General features: G+C 32.9%; 1 pseudogene; it reads left to right on the top strand.

The window, feature by feature from the left end:
• The first annotated feature begins 10,675 nt into the window (after positions 1-10,675).
• LOC145273429 (5S ribosomal RNA) lies at positions 10,676-10,792 on the top strand (annotated as a pseudogene).
• The last annotated feature ends 4,442 nt before the right edge of the window (positions 10,793-15,234 follow it).

Consider the following 15,234-nt stretch of genomic DNA (forward strand, 5'->3'; position numbering starts at 1 on the left):
ACGGAATTATGGATTTTATTATTAGTCGAACATAACAACACATCATGTTCGCAATGTATTTTCTGTATGACTCCCTTTCTATAGAGGATAAATCCTCTTGTAAACCAAATTGAGAAGGCACTGTTGTACTCTGTGAAGACAAGAAAATTACTCTGAGTAGGATCACCCCAGACATGACAGCAGTAGTTCATTTAAAGACGAATCCGGCTTTTATAACTAAAAATCCAATCAATTGAAACCCCTAGCGCCGCTGTGTGATTTTTCGTTTCGAGGGAGATAGAGTTTGGAAATACTGAGACAGACAGAAAAACAGACAGCTGTTTATATAATGGATTACAAAAGAAAAAAAATCTTGTGAAGTTTCTAGAGTCGTATTTTTGCTCCGACCCAGAAGCGGGTTGTGTGTCTATTTAATTTTTAAGAATTGTCTTGCGACCAAAACGTCTGTGAGTATTTGTCAGTTAGAAAAAGAGGCTTTCTCTCGAAAGCTGGTGATTATAAAGAAGTACAGGTTACGTAAGCACTTCTTCAGCTACATTAGCAACCAATTTGATTCAAGCCTTCATTTGAAATGTTGGAGTGAAAGTCAGTTCTAGTAGTTTGACAACGAAGGCAGGTTCTTCATAGAGATTGACAGTAATTTCAACTGTTGATGATATGAGAATTGATTGCCTGGTAATCATACTGGACACCCTTGCAGAAATTGAGATCAGCTATGCTATATCGAAATTAAAGTCAATTTATGCACTGATAGTTTTGGGGAATGACAAGATTAAAATTGGTTAGAATAATCAAATACAATTTGCATGTATTGTGCACCAGTACTTTATATCCAACAAATATTGTTTTCTTATCAAACCAACAAAGCACATAATATAACGTTTTTCTTACTCTGTCAACGTTTCTCACATAACCATATTCTTTATACACACACCAATGCACCTTGGAAAGCAAGATGATCTATATATATCATGTCATAGCATGTTGTAAAACTGTTTCATTTTTTATCACTGAAGACTTGTTTCTGTAAAAACGATTATTACAGCAGAAAAATGACAGAACGTCAAGATGGTAAAAGGGAAGGATTATGTTATGTCTAGAAGTTTATGATCCAGTTAAAAAAACTCCATATCTGTCGACTATGCAGTTTCTATCGGTAATTACTGGAAGCAGTAGTCGGACTTAATAAAGAGTGAAAAATGGGAATTATTTATGCAGAAGGTTTTTGCGATTGTGATAGTGTTGCTCCTAGGCTGCAATGTAAGATGTTTTATAAGGAGTAAATGTGTCTAAAAGGTCGTTTTAAAGTTAAGATTGTGGCCAATAGTCTAGACATAATACATTTGTATGTGACATCTGTTGTTGCAAACATACAGTATTTTGATCTAAAGGGAAATTCCTGCAATCTATAAATATATATATATATATATATATATATATATATATATATATATATATATATAACTACTTCAATTAATCGCATAAATTAATATACGAAAGTATAATTTTATAATTATTATTTTATAATTTTTATAATTATAATTTTATAATTATAATTTTTATAAACTAAGTATTTACTTCAACAGTGTTCAATACATAGGTAGAGCTAGGTAGTAAGTTGAATTAATTGCCGCATATAATTTTCTAACTTACTATATATATATATACATATATATATATACATATATATATATATATATATATATATATATATATATATATATACTAGCATTTCAGCTCGGCGTTGCCCGGGTGTTTGAATGAGTATTTTGAGCAAAACAAAAAAAAAAGTGGTGGTAGGAAGGCAGGCTCGAACCCGTACCGCAAAGGAGGAAAAGAACGGGGCAAAACCTAACGTTTATGCTTTTAGAATACGTAATTTAATAGAAAATCATTAGAGTTTTAACGCAAATAAAAGGGATAAAAGACCGTTCATGATAAAATAAGCATACATTTTCACTTAGAATACCTTATACATTTTCCAAAGAAACACATGCATCAAGAATACAATTCGACATTATACACAGGTTCTGATTTGCTCATTCTATTAACAAGGCCGATAGCCATTAGTCGCGTTCTCTCGTGTAATGAATGAATGCGTGAATGTAGGATAGACATAAAATTCTTAAAGATAAACTAAAATGACCGAAAAATGGGCTCAAATGACTTAAATCAATAAAAAGTAAATGATTTAGAATGACTTTAATGAACTTAAGGATGAATTGAATGACCTCTAGAATGACTTGAATGCTTCAAAAATAACTGAAATCCTTAAAAAACAACTTGAATTATCTGGAGAATGACTTGGATGGCTTTGAGATTGACTGGTTGTAAAGTTGGTGATCATTTAACATTAAATTAATACAGATAAGTATAAGATACTACACTTTGATCCCGGCCCGAAGGCCAAGAAAAAAGTATTTATTTGCTCTCCCACCGAGCAAATTAGGCACAAGGCCGATTTTTATTGTGAGGAGTGAAGGGGAAATGGGGACCAGCTCCCCGGGGATTTGCGAAGCTGGATAGTGACAATTGGTATGAAGGGTTGCCCCTGCATTGACCAAGGTCTTATATGAGGTGTTGGTATTTATTTGCCCCCCCCCCACACGCTGAGCAAATTAGACACAAGCCCGATTTTTAATGTGAGTAGTGAAGGAGAAATCGGTACCAGTAGGGGAGCTGGACAGTGACAATTGGCATGAGGATTTCCCCTACATTGACCAAGGTCTTTTATGTGGGGTTTCTTCCACATATGGTCTTTGCTTATCTGCCGGAACAGATACTAAAATTTGATCTTGGCCAAAAACTTAAGAACAGCATCTATTAACAACAGCCCTTTGATCATAACCGAAAAGGCCAAGCACAAAAGTGTTACGGACAGACCAATTGACAGACCGACCAACCGACGGACCGTCGGACCGACGGAGTGACTTATAGAGTCGCTTACATGCGACTAAAAATAGTTGGAGATTTTTGTTAGAGAATTGATCAATATTTGGATATAAAGGTCGTTCCCGTCTGTTATCATGCATAGGGAATGTTTTTCATTTATATATATGTAAAAAGACACTATTTGTGTGTGCCTGACTGCGTGTGTCTTCTTATGGAATTTTGGAAATTTAACATCAATGTACATTATGTTTCTGTGAGTGTTCTTATATAGTTATTTACTGGAATTAAAGAAGGGACAGTGCGATTTTTACCAACATCACAAATTTAACATCAAAGCCTCACAACACAAATGGATTTGGGACATTTATTACCTCAGCGCAGTAAGGTCCGGCGTGAATAATCAAAGGTAAGCTATGGGCGTGTTCAAAATGAATGTGTCTGTTAAGACCACAATTGAACCATAATAGTTGACTTTTGCATTGTAAACTTTAATCCAAGTTATTATATAAAATAATTTTATAAAGTATACAATACGTTCTCTTCAGTGCAATGTACACTATAATATGTCGTGGATTAAGTCATGGGAAAGCATGTTAGCTTCCGCGCGGTGAACCGCGATGGGTCGCTAGCTACAGCTAATCGTTTTGATTGAAAAATTGACGATTTCATCGGTTCCAATGGCAACATAAATATTGAAAGTATGGAATATTTATTTACGTCGGGTCTCATTTAACATGATATTTTGATAAAAGTTGATATATTTAAAAATTGTTCAAACGAAAACAAGCGTTAAATACTATATTACTATGCAATGCGAAAAGTTATTGTGTAAATATCTCCACCCAAGCATCTGTAAGAAAATGAATACCGACTGTAATACCAAATTCTGGAAACATATAAAAAGAACAGTTTTAATTAAATCTTACACCATGCACGGTTAGCATACCATCCCCACTGTTCCTCATGTGAGAAATATACTTCTACGACCTCACCTAGTTTATGGAACAAGAAATTCCACATTATGTAACTGTCTTTAATTAAATAGAAATGGATGCTCGACTAGAGCAAACAATCAATTCATTTGATTGAAAAATTAACGAAATTTAACGAAATTTAACGAACTTTAACGAAATTTAACGAAATTAGCGATTTCGAAGACAATAAAATTATTGAAAGTGTAAAACATGCGTCGATCCTCATTCATTCCAAGGCAACATCGCGTCTCTGCATGTTATTTATAATCTCAAATTAAATATAGTTAGTGGAGGGAAATTTAAAAGAATTATCTACTAAAATATAAAAATAACAATAACAGTGAAATAAGTAACTCACAGTATTTTTTTATATTTTAATTGAAAAAAACGTATTATTCGTAGAAACGTAATACTGTTTTTTTTTTTACTTTGAGTTATTGAAATATTATAGCGAAGTGGGGTAGCTTTCCCTGGTCGTAAAACACGTTTAAATATGATATATTAATTTGTCAAGATTTCGGAACCATTATTATAGAATCGAGTATTCAAAATAAAATAAAATAACAGGCTAGAATCGAAACCGAAAGCAATGCTGCATCATTGAAAGCTGGTGACGTTACCACTGTACCATCGTGACACACATATGGACTGATTAAAAATTTAAAAAATAACCAAAATTAATATATATAGCGATATTTTTTTTTCAATTTTAATAGCGATATTTTTTTAATAGCGATATTTTTTTCAATTTTAATAGCGATATTTTTTTCAATTTTAATCCGTTTTTGACTGCTTAAAAATATTCAAACCGGCTAAAGATCCTTAAAAACGGTCCCTCAAAAAAATCCAATAATTTGAGATTCCTAGAGTTTATAATATATGGAGGCAGAGAGACAGACAGACATATATCCTTTTATATACTAGACAAGCGGAGGTGCTTTACTCTGGCGTAAAATACGCTTAAATATGATATTTAAATTTGTATTTTGTATATATTATTAAAGATTTGCGATTTCAAAAGTAAAAAAAAAATATTTGAGTGCCATCAGCTACAATCAAAACCGAATCTCTAGCATTAAAAGCTGGTGACGTTAACGCTATACCAACGGGACTCGCACATAAACTGATTAAAAATTAACAATTAAAAATAAACCAAGATGAGTGATCCAAATGTATAACGATTTTATCAATTTTGACCCATTTTAAAACTATTTTAACCTCTTAAGACCATAAAAGAAACGGTCTGTAAAAATCCAATCATTTAAGGCACCTAGCGTCGCTCTGCCACTTTTAGTTTCGTAGGAGATAGAGTTTGAAAATATGGAGACAGACATATAGCCGTTTATATATTAGATTACAAAAAAAAAAAATCTTGTGAAGCTTCTAGATCGTATTTTCGCTGCGAACCAAAAGCGAGTTTTTTGTTTATTTAATTTTTCAGAATTCTCTTGCGACCAAAACGTCTGTGCGTATTTGACGGTTAGAGAAAGAGGCTTTCTCGCGACAGCTGGTGATTATGACACGATTCCCATCCCACCACAACAGATGCAACGATTGGTGTTGGAGAAAAAATAAAGCTTGTCATGGGATTGCACCATTTATACAGTCGGCAGATGCGTTTTTATTCTTCGTTCGGAATTTTCTTTTGGTTGGCCAAAAAAAAAAAAATAATAATAATAATTCGAAAATAAAGCTTTGATCAAAAGCAATGGATCCTCAGCATTTTTTGTTATTAATTCAGAGTGTTTACGTTTTTGTTAAGAAACGAAAGTTTTGAGCGGCTGCTGTAGAGTAAGATTTATTTGCACAATTTATATTTCTTGCACGAAAAGATTCGTTGATGGAGCACGAGCGATAATCTTTAAGATGAGTCAATTTAGTACATAGGTTTAAATGTGAGAACCATTTTATTAATCTGAAGGGTGATTGGTCGACTTAGAGTCAGACAAGTATCTTTGTAGAAAGTCATGTACGCATCTCTTAGAATATTGGGGTTGCTCTCATTTGGAATTTGATTTTGGAATCCAAATAAAATCTAATGCTAGATCTGTAGAATTTACTAGCAAGAAATTTGGAACAAGTGTCAGACAGTGTCCTAGTCTTATATCAATGTTGCATTAATAAATGTTTATTTCTCTTAGATTGTTCCCTACATATCTTGATCACACAAAACGTACGTTTAAATATTTCTTGGATTGGCGTTGAATTTTTTTTAATAAGATGTGTAGAATATCGATTTGTTTTGGTTGTGACATGTTGTTAGAAATACAGGCTGATGAAATAGTAAATTCCTATTTTAAAAACCTTGGAATTTACTTATGAATCATATAATTCACAAGAAATGAACATAAGAACAGCATAATCCTGTTTAGTTCTTTACTACTGCAACAACTTAGACACACGGGTCGGAAAGTAGGTTCAAGAAGTTAGCGCTCTTGAGGAGAAGCAGCCCCCGTTGGCTTTTCTCGGTATAGGGTGTCTCCACGATTAGCAGTAAACAACCATTTTTCAAAGAGAAAAGGTAAATTCTGGAAGAGTGAGCCTCCCATAACTGCATAGAACTAGAATTACACTGCAATCAACAGGGGCAAGATTATTACAGAAATGGTCAAATCTCTGTTGATTTTAGGTGTCGGGGATAAAAATCTCTGCTCATGTGAAATTTTCTTAAAAATTCAATGTGCTCACAACTATTTTCCTTTATTTTCTCAAGACTCTTCGAAATCTGATTTTTAAATAAACTATTGTGGAATGGCAGGACTTACTTCTCGTTGTCGTCCTTCAAGTTCTTCTAAAGTCACTGTAAAAAACTTTTTCTTAACAAACACCAATGAAAGAAATGCTTCATGGTGTTAAATCAAAGCTTCTAACCAGCTATTTACGTGAATCACGTCCAACTAATCGTTTCCCAAGGAAATGAATTGCTAAGGTACACTAGGAATATAAAACTAGCGCCTCCTTGAAAGATACCCTCTGGCATATTAGAATTCGCCAAGCCAATCCCGTCGGTATTCATCAGTCATTGATTCTCAAGCAATTAGCAATAGAGAAGAAATACAATACTGAGGGGGTTGAACCGCCTAGGACTACCCAAGACACTACCTCAACCTGATAAAAAGACAACCATAATGGCCCAGTTTAAGTTAAGTGTAAACAAATCCTAAACTGGTATCTTCCAATAAAGAATCTCTTAACAACATGAGTGGCAGCAAGACTATTTATTTGTTTCAATTCTAACCGCAGGTAAATACTACGTAGAAGATGGACAAAATCACAACAATTCCGCTAAGGGAAAGCCTTCTGGCCTATTAAAAGTACATGAGTAGTCCTCACGATATTCTTCGAAAGTTATTTATATTATAGTAATATCAAAATAAATACGATTCAAACCAACATAAAAAAGACCTTTGGTTTTATCGATAGTTACTTAACAGTTTCATTTGTATTTGGTGTGTCTACACAACAGAGTATGATTAATTTAACAAATATTATGTTACTGCAATTATTCCCCTGAATCAATTTCAAATGCTCAGAAATTGATTTATATCGTATTTGATATTAGTCATGTGCAACCTGATATCAAACAGCCTCTCATAATATTTTAAAGGAGAATATAAAAAAGCAAACATATACTTTGTGGGATGTTATAGTAAAACTTTTATATACGATCAATATAACACACAATTATTACACTTCATAAACAAAAACAAAAAACACATATATTCAATTGTCATATATGTTTCGTTTAAAATAGAGAAAAATACATTTTGCACGTTGAAGACGCAAACGTATTTTTATTTTGACTTCCTTTCAAATCAGTTTTAATGAGACAGATTTTAAATAAATAAATATAATTTTCTTTAGTTTTCACACATATTATATATATATATATATATATATATATACATATATATATATATATATATATATATATATACACATATGAACTAACATGTCGCCTGGCATTGTTCGATCGTAAAATATGCATAAGTATTATATATTGATCCATGCAGAAACTGAGATATGTGCATGCGAGTATTATGTTTATTCTACACAGTTCATTCCTTCCAAGTAAAAAAAAAAAAGTAAACAAATAATCAAGCTAGGTTCGAATCCAAAACGTAAAGGCAGTGAGTCAAGTAGGAAAAACATTAGGTCTGCTTGGCACGTGTCTTCAAGCCTACTTTTTCTTAACATAAGTAATCTGTCATATGAACGATTCACGCATGCATATTCGTGAAACAGTTGCCAAGCAGATTATGTTCCGAAAAACCCAATGTACAGTTTTCCTTTCAATTATAACCTCTTAGCAGCCCCTTTTCCGGATGAATACCGATTACAAATACTTACGACATATCTGAATACCCTATATACCAAATTTCAAATCATAGATACACATTTCTTGAAATGAGAAGTGTCCTCACGCATACATTTGCAATTATATATATATATATATATATATATATATATATATGATGGGCTCTCCCGTCGATTTAGACTAATGAGGTGCCGTCATAACAAATACGTTGCTCGGAAATCCACACTTCTTGGCATTACTGCTAACCTCCGTCGGTGCATATTACTGCCACAGGAAAGAGTATACAGTAGATTGGAGTTTTTACATCAGTGTTTCCTAAACCTAGATCTATGTATTAACGAAGACTGGGGGTGCATCTCGCCCAGTTAATTTATACGCATCCAGATACCAACTATGCGCGTACATACAGCGCCTCAACTTTCCAAATGGTCACCCATCTGATATATATATATATATATATATATATATATATATATTTATCCATCTATCTATCTATCTTTCTTTCTATTTATCTTTCTATCCCTCTCGCTCTAAGAGAGAGAGAGAGAGAGAGAGAGAGAAAGAGAGGGGGGGAAGACAAAAAATAGCAGAAACCCCCGACAGTGCCGAGATCTGATGACGATGAATGCAGTATTCGTAATCGTATATTTGTAACCATGTGAATCATAGTAACCATTTAATTATAAGAAAACACAGGGAAGTGCAAATGTAGCTAGGTTGTATGGAATAAGTGGCAATTTTAGGTCAATTTTGAGACAAAACAGTTTGACAATAAAGAACCGCCAATGCCTTAATGGCCATTAGCTTTTCCATTTTCGTAGAGTATTCCAGAGAAATTGGTGAAGTATGCAAGTGAAACCTTAGCAAAAAAAAAACAAAAAAAAAAACAAAATATTTGATCAGACTAAAATCTTTCTAGTTTTTAAAGATTGTAAAATTTTGAATTTTCGTCGACCGATGTTTCAGGCTTATACTGTATTTAACTGAGTTAAATTGTATTTAACTCAGTTAAATTGCAGGTCTTTGCAATGAACGGAACCTAAACCATCGATTACCTTGTACATGACCTAGATATCCTCAAAGTGAATCAGAAATGACGTTTCACTAAGTTTCATAACAATTGGTCAAGCGATGTTAATGCTAAAGGGGCACAAACATAGAAGCATATTCATAATCACTTAGGTAAAAAAAAAATAAACAGTTAGATGCACTAATTTGCGTACATTCTCATCCAAACGAATAATTCGCCGTACCGACTACGCTAGCGCTTAAACTTTGAACTTTTAGTATAATAACGTTTAATCAGTTTTTAACTTAACAACGCAGTACACATTCACCCATCGATTCTAAATAGTATATCGTTTTCTTATGATCCAAAACAGGTGCGTGAGAGGATGGATCAGGCCACAATTTTATATTTGCATAATGTATGCAAACAAGATGCACCCGTGATTTATTGAGTCATAACCGGCACCAGTATTTATTTTGTTTTGAATTAATTCGAATAGTCATAAACTATGTCATATATTTTAAACCAATTTTTTATGACTGAAAATAACAAGCTTCGTTACATATGTTTTATAATTTTTTTCTTACTTCATTCCTCATCTTCTTCGTTTTTTTTTCTTGTTCGTTTTCTTCCTATTATTTTAAATATTCTTCTTATTATTACATAGCAGAAATATTGACACATTCCGGGCTGGTGCGTCTTCCCCTATCCTCTCCCACTTGGATAGTGCTCAGAAAAATGTATTCAATCTAATACGCCCCACTTTATCAACCCCTGTCCTACTACCGCATGTTATACCTTTGTGTCTGTTTGTCAAATATTTTAATGAGATGTGCTCTAATTAACACGTTCCATTTGTGCCACTTCGACACACATAACTCTGACAAACCCACTTAGTAACAAAACCTCTCCCCTTCAATTTAGACCCCTAAATGCCATAAAGCTTTCTACTCTGATACCTTTTTTCCTCGAACAGCTAAACTTTGAAATTTCCTTCTTTCTACCTGCTTCTTTGAGTGTAATGACATGTAGAAATTTAGATTTTACTTGACATTGCCCCAAATAGTAGCTTTTTTTGTTCAAGTGGCGGTATGCCTTGTTAAAGGTGAATGTGAATAAAAATATGTATATGTATATATTATTCTTCAAATTGTTCATAAAGAAATAACAGACTTATCATTTTTTTAATCTAAATTGCTTATGTGATTTTGGAGTCTGCAGTCGCACTGATGTAAATCAGATGACGACGTTTGAAAAAAAAATAGAGTTATTCTAATTTTAAATGCTTTCAAAGAAACAAAGAAAGATAGTGAGTGTTAAAATGTACATACAATGAGATGGACAAGGAGACAACGTAGATGATTATATGGAGATGCTTTACCCGTTCATATTATTACATATTACTTCTAATTAAAACATGTATATGTAAGTATTTAAACCATAAAATATCAGAACTAATTTTATTTTAGCATGAATGACCGTACGTACGACACAATCACGTTGAAACACCGGTTCTCGCCAGATCACTGAAGTTAAGCAACGTTGAGCCTGGCCAGTACCAGATGGGTGACCATTTGGGAAGGCTAGGCGCTGTATGTACCTTCTGGGAATGTTGGGCGTGGGGCCAGCACCCTCACCCTGTAAAAAGAACTCCTTGCTGCAAAAAACATCTGCAAACGTTGTAGATAGCCTATGCCCCTCCGGGGGTCAAGGGATATGAATGGATTAACGTAAATAGTAAGGTGGAATCAAAACAAAAACAAAAAAAAAAAAACATTGATTGATTCACATTTAGTACGACAGTAGATTTTAATGGACACATTTTAAAGCATCTACAACTTACCTGGATTATTCAAACGAATGTTCTTATCTTGTTAATTACATCTTTTTCATGCAGTTCGACTAAAATAAAAGCCATAGCATTTAGAAATCTAGCCTTATTTATCATTTATCTCATAGTCATTTATCTCTCAAGCGTTGTTACCGCCTGAGCTACTGGCAGGTGGATATAAAAGGTTACAAATTAAGCGACTTTAATATTTAATATTACACATGCGCAAAAGTAACAGCAGGGGTAACTTATCCTGCCAGGGTTAGCTGTTCTGTTTTCAGTTTTAACCTCTTATTAGCAAATTGAAAGTTTGCTATATATCCAAATATTCTATGCATAAAATTCCAACCCTTTAGACCAAATATTCAGAGAGCAGTTTAATACACACACACACAATGACTAAATCACACACAGACACACTTATATATATATATATATATATATATATATATATATATATATATATATATATGCTAGAAGTCGACCGGCGTTGCCAATCGTAATATATTCTATGATAGGATGTTTTAATTTGTGTAGATTTTATATTAATTATTATAGAGCAAATTCTCTATTGATTATATTGTAGCCAATATATACAGTAAATGATTTCAAAAGTAAAAAAAAATTACTTCAGTGTCATCAGCTTGCATCAAAACATTCAGTCATAATTGTTATTTAGCGCTTCAGCCTTCGTCAATAACGTCTAAGCTATCGCCAGACAAATTAAGATGTGAGTTTGGTAAAAAAAAAAAAAAATTCGAACCTGGCACACTCATGGTTTTGATCCGTTCCCGTAACAACATATCCACTATCACTCACTCTTCATTTTCGATATTATCCTCACAAGGTTTTAACAGATCTTATACAGTAGGCACCGCCAAAACTGGGGGGCGGGTAAGTACTTTTTGACGGACCGTCTTTTTAAAAATCTACCAAAAATCAGGTAATTATCCGATCAATACGAAATTTTCAGCGATTATTAAGAGAAGAATAGACTTTATAACAATGTACTTATTTTTCATAAACAATATTTTTATATATTTTTTATTTGCTTACAAACCCGCCTTTTGTGTTAGAGGGGCTACAAATATGCATAAAATAATCATCTGAAACCGAACAAAACATATTGTGTTGTTGTAAGGGATAGAATTATAGATTAAAGAAAAATTGTTTGCATACCTTATTTTGACGTCTGAATATCAGAACTTCGATTGTGTTTAATTATCCCGCTTTTGAGTTTTGAAGTGTGAAATTCGGTGAATATGTTAAGTAAAATTATTAATTTAAGTTAAGCAAAACAAAAAAAAATGTTTATACGAAAAAAGCCATTTTAAAATCTTTGATGAATAAATTAACAATTTTTTTTTAGCGAGCCGAATAATGCATGACCATTATTAAACAGGACATGCTTTGAAGAATCGATACAAAAAATCGATACATATTGTATCCTTTGTGTTAAAAAAGCATCATTTTTTCGACCCCGTTTGAGAACGTTTGCCGCCTTTCGACTACGGTTGACCAAACGCGCTGAAATAATTTTTTTTATTCTGCTTTAAATTGCCCCCCCCATTTTTGGGAGCCTGGCCCCCACACACATACACATTAAAAACCAAACTCATACAAATGGTCACCCAGCTGGTACTGGCCAGCCTCAGCATTAATAATACATTGAAATTTTCGTCACTGAAAAAATAAGTTTTTTTTTGGCCTGTTTGGTCTTCCATATTTTGCTTTTTATCAAATACAAACGTAAATATTGTCGATCTAGACTCTAGATCGACGCGAAGTAATTGGTTGCCTATATGAATAAGTGGAATTATTTGAAATCCAGGTACTTATATTATAATATTTTTGCATATTCTCATAGAAAATCACCCTAAATATTAGTTAGACAACAAATAAATATATTAATTATTTCCAAAACCTTTTTTTTTCTTTTAGATATTTATGTGCGTTTTTTGTGCAAGACAAAAAATGTCAATTGTTAACTTTTTGCAAAAATTTAACATTTAAACTTTAATTAAAAATAGTAGAAAAAGTTTTACATTATTCTGTTTTCTATATGATAAAATTTAGGGTTTTATCTTTCTGGAAAAAAAGGTTACTCAGAAATAATGGATTTTAATAAATGTAATTTCGTTTTAAAAAACAACAACAACTTGATTTTGGGGCCATTTTTGGCGGTGCCTATTATACAGTCACGTCTCATCGAACTCCGGGAATCTGTTCGTACTCTATTGTTATTTAATGCATGGGATAACACACTCTGGTTCTGTTATTAATGACTGGATAGAATTCTCAACACATACGTACTTATATGTCTTGTGTCGTTCGTATTGGGGATATTGATATTGATACGTATCAGTTTTCTATGTTAATCGGTGATTAAAGAAGAGAACAAAACTCCAAATGTTATACTTCATACATGGCGACGAAGACTTTTTTCCTTACAATGAACTCATAGTCGTGCATAAATAAAAACATGTCATTCCTATTAAAATTCATACCATATCACATAAAACATTCTTCTGTTAGAATCTTCTATATTTGTGTAGTAGTAAAAATGGGTTCCGTTCGAAATTCTGCCATATAGAGTTAAAAAGATACATTCACTGATCTCTGCCCAATCATAGCTCACAGAACGAGAGCAAGCTACCCCTGTGAAGTAAATGAAGGGAAGTTCCTCCAAACTCCCAAGTTCTACAGAAACATTCCCGAGTTTGACAAGATACCCCTGAAGAATGTCGAAGGTTTCATCGACCTAAACGTTGTAAAAATACCATTCAATTACCATTTATTATTACTGAACACTTGTATCTCTAGCGCCATAAGTCCGTGTATCATTGTATTTGCGAAGAATATCCCATTCGTATTTATTGCTTTAATCTCATTAAGTATATTGACATTCAAACTGAAACCCGTATCTGCACTTAATTTAATAGTCAGCCAAATCTTCACAACAAAACTTCGGGATCAAAATTCAGTCAATAACAAAGTCTAACGTTTTCTTATGATGAAGAGGGAAGCGGCGCGGGTGAGTGTTTTGTTTTCCTCCTCGCTTTATATGAGTATACGATATGATTGGCTGTCAATTCTGGGTATAAATGTTTGCCATAAGCACATTCATCACACTTGAAAACAAGATTTATTCTTCAGAAATTAATCTCCTGTTATTGTGTAATAAAGAAGGCAAGAAGACATCGGAAAATCAAACCGTCAAACATTAGTTTCTATTAACACTGATACAAAACGGTAAGATAATAGTTTTCGCACTTGTAAAATATGATCTTACCTGTGTTTGTTGTGGCTAAAAATAAATCAAATTTTTTACCAAAAATGACGTCTATTTCATATCTATGTCATGTGTTGGGGACGAGAACTTTTGCATCTTTTATACTATGAATCAATGTCATTGTTAATTATGTGTGATGAAATCGGTGGATAGTATACAATCTCATAATTAAAAAAGTGTTTCAATCCAATTTTACAAATCGTATTAAAATATTAATGTACAGCAGTAATGTTATCATTGCATATCAACTCTGTCTGATGGGACAAAACTCTAATCACCAGTTAAACTCGATCAATAACAGTGCAAGAAATATTAATATTCAAAAACACGCATATATCACAAAACACTCGTTTTTTCTTATTTTTTTAATTTGTTTAATTTTAATTACTTTTAGAAAATATACACAAGTGTGTGATAATTCTGAAACGTTTCCTTTGAAACAAAAGCAAAACCTCTCCATAAAGCAGCCCATTTATAACGATGGATGCCCAATTATGTCGAAACACAATTTCCTAACTACGTAGATTTTTATTAACAAGGTTAATTTTCACACACGTAAATGCATGTGGAACTACGCAAAATAAGCACGTATTCAATCTTACTAGCATAACAGGCACGTTGATCTTCACATACATATCCTCTGACAAATTCAGTAATGTTTACATTTATTCCGGCTTGCATTACGTTCCTAAAATGCTAATACATACTAGAGGAATATATTTCATCACACACTGAAGTTTATTTTTCCTTCCACAAGCTTATACTGGAAAATATCCCTTATAGAATAAACTAACAACTATTATCCCATGTTTCCTTATTTTATATGTTTTTTTTAATCTATTATGCTTGCATTAACTAATAAGGGGTCGATCCCTACAATCTAGGTTTTACATTGCTTTTGGTAACTTTCAATACAAT

This window comes from Euprymna scolopes, chromosome 4, assembly GCF_053919585.1.
Source record: "Euprymna scolopes isolate OS-2025 chromosome 4, ASM5391958v1, whole genome shotgun sequence".
Lineage (NCBI taxonomy): Eukaryota > Metazoa > Mollusca > Cephalopoda > Sepiida > Sepiolidae > Euprymna > Euprymna scolopes.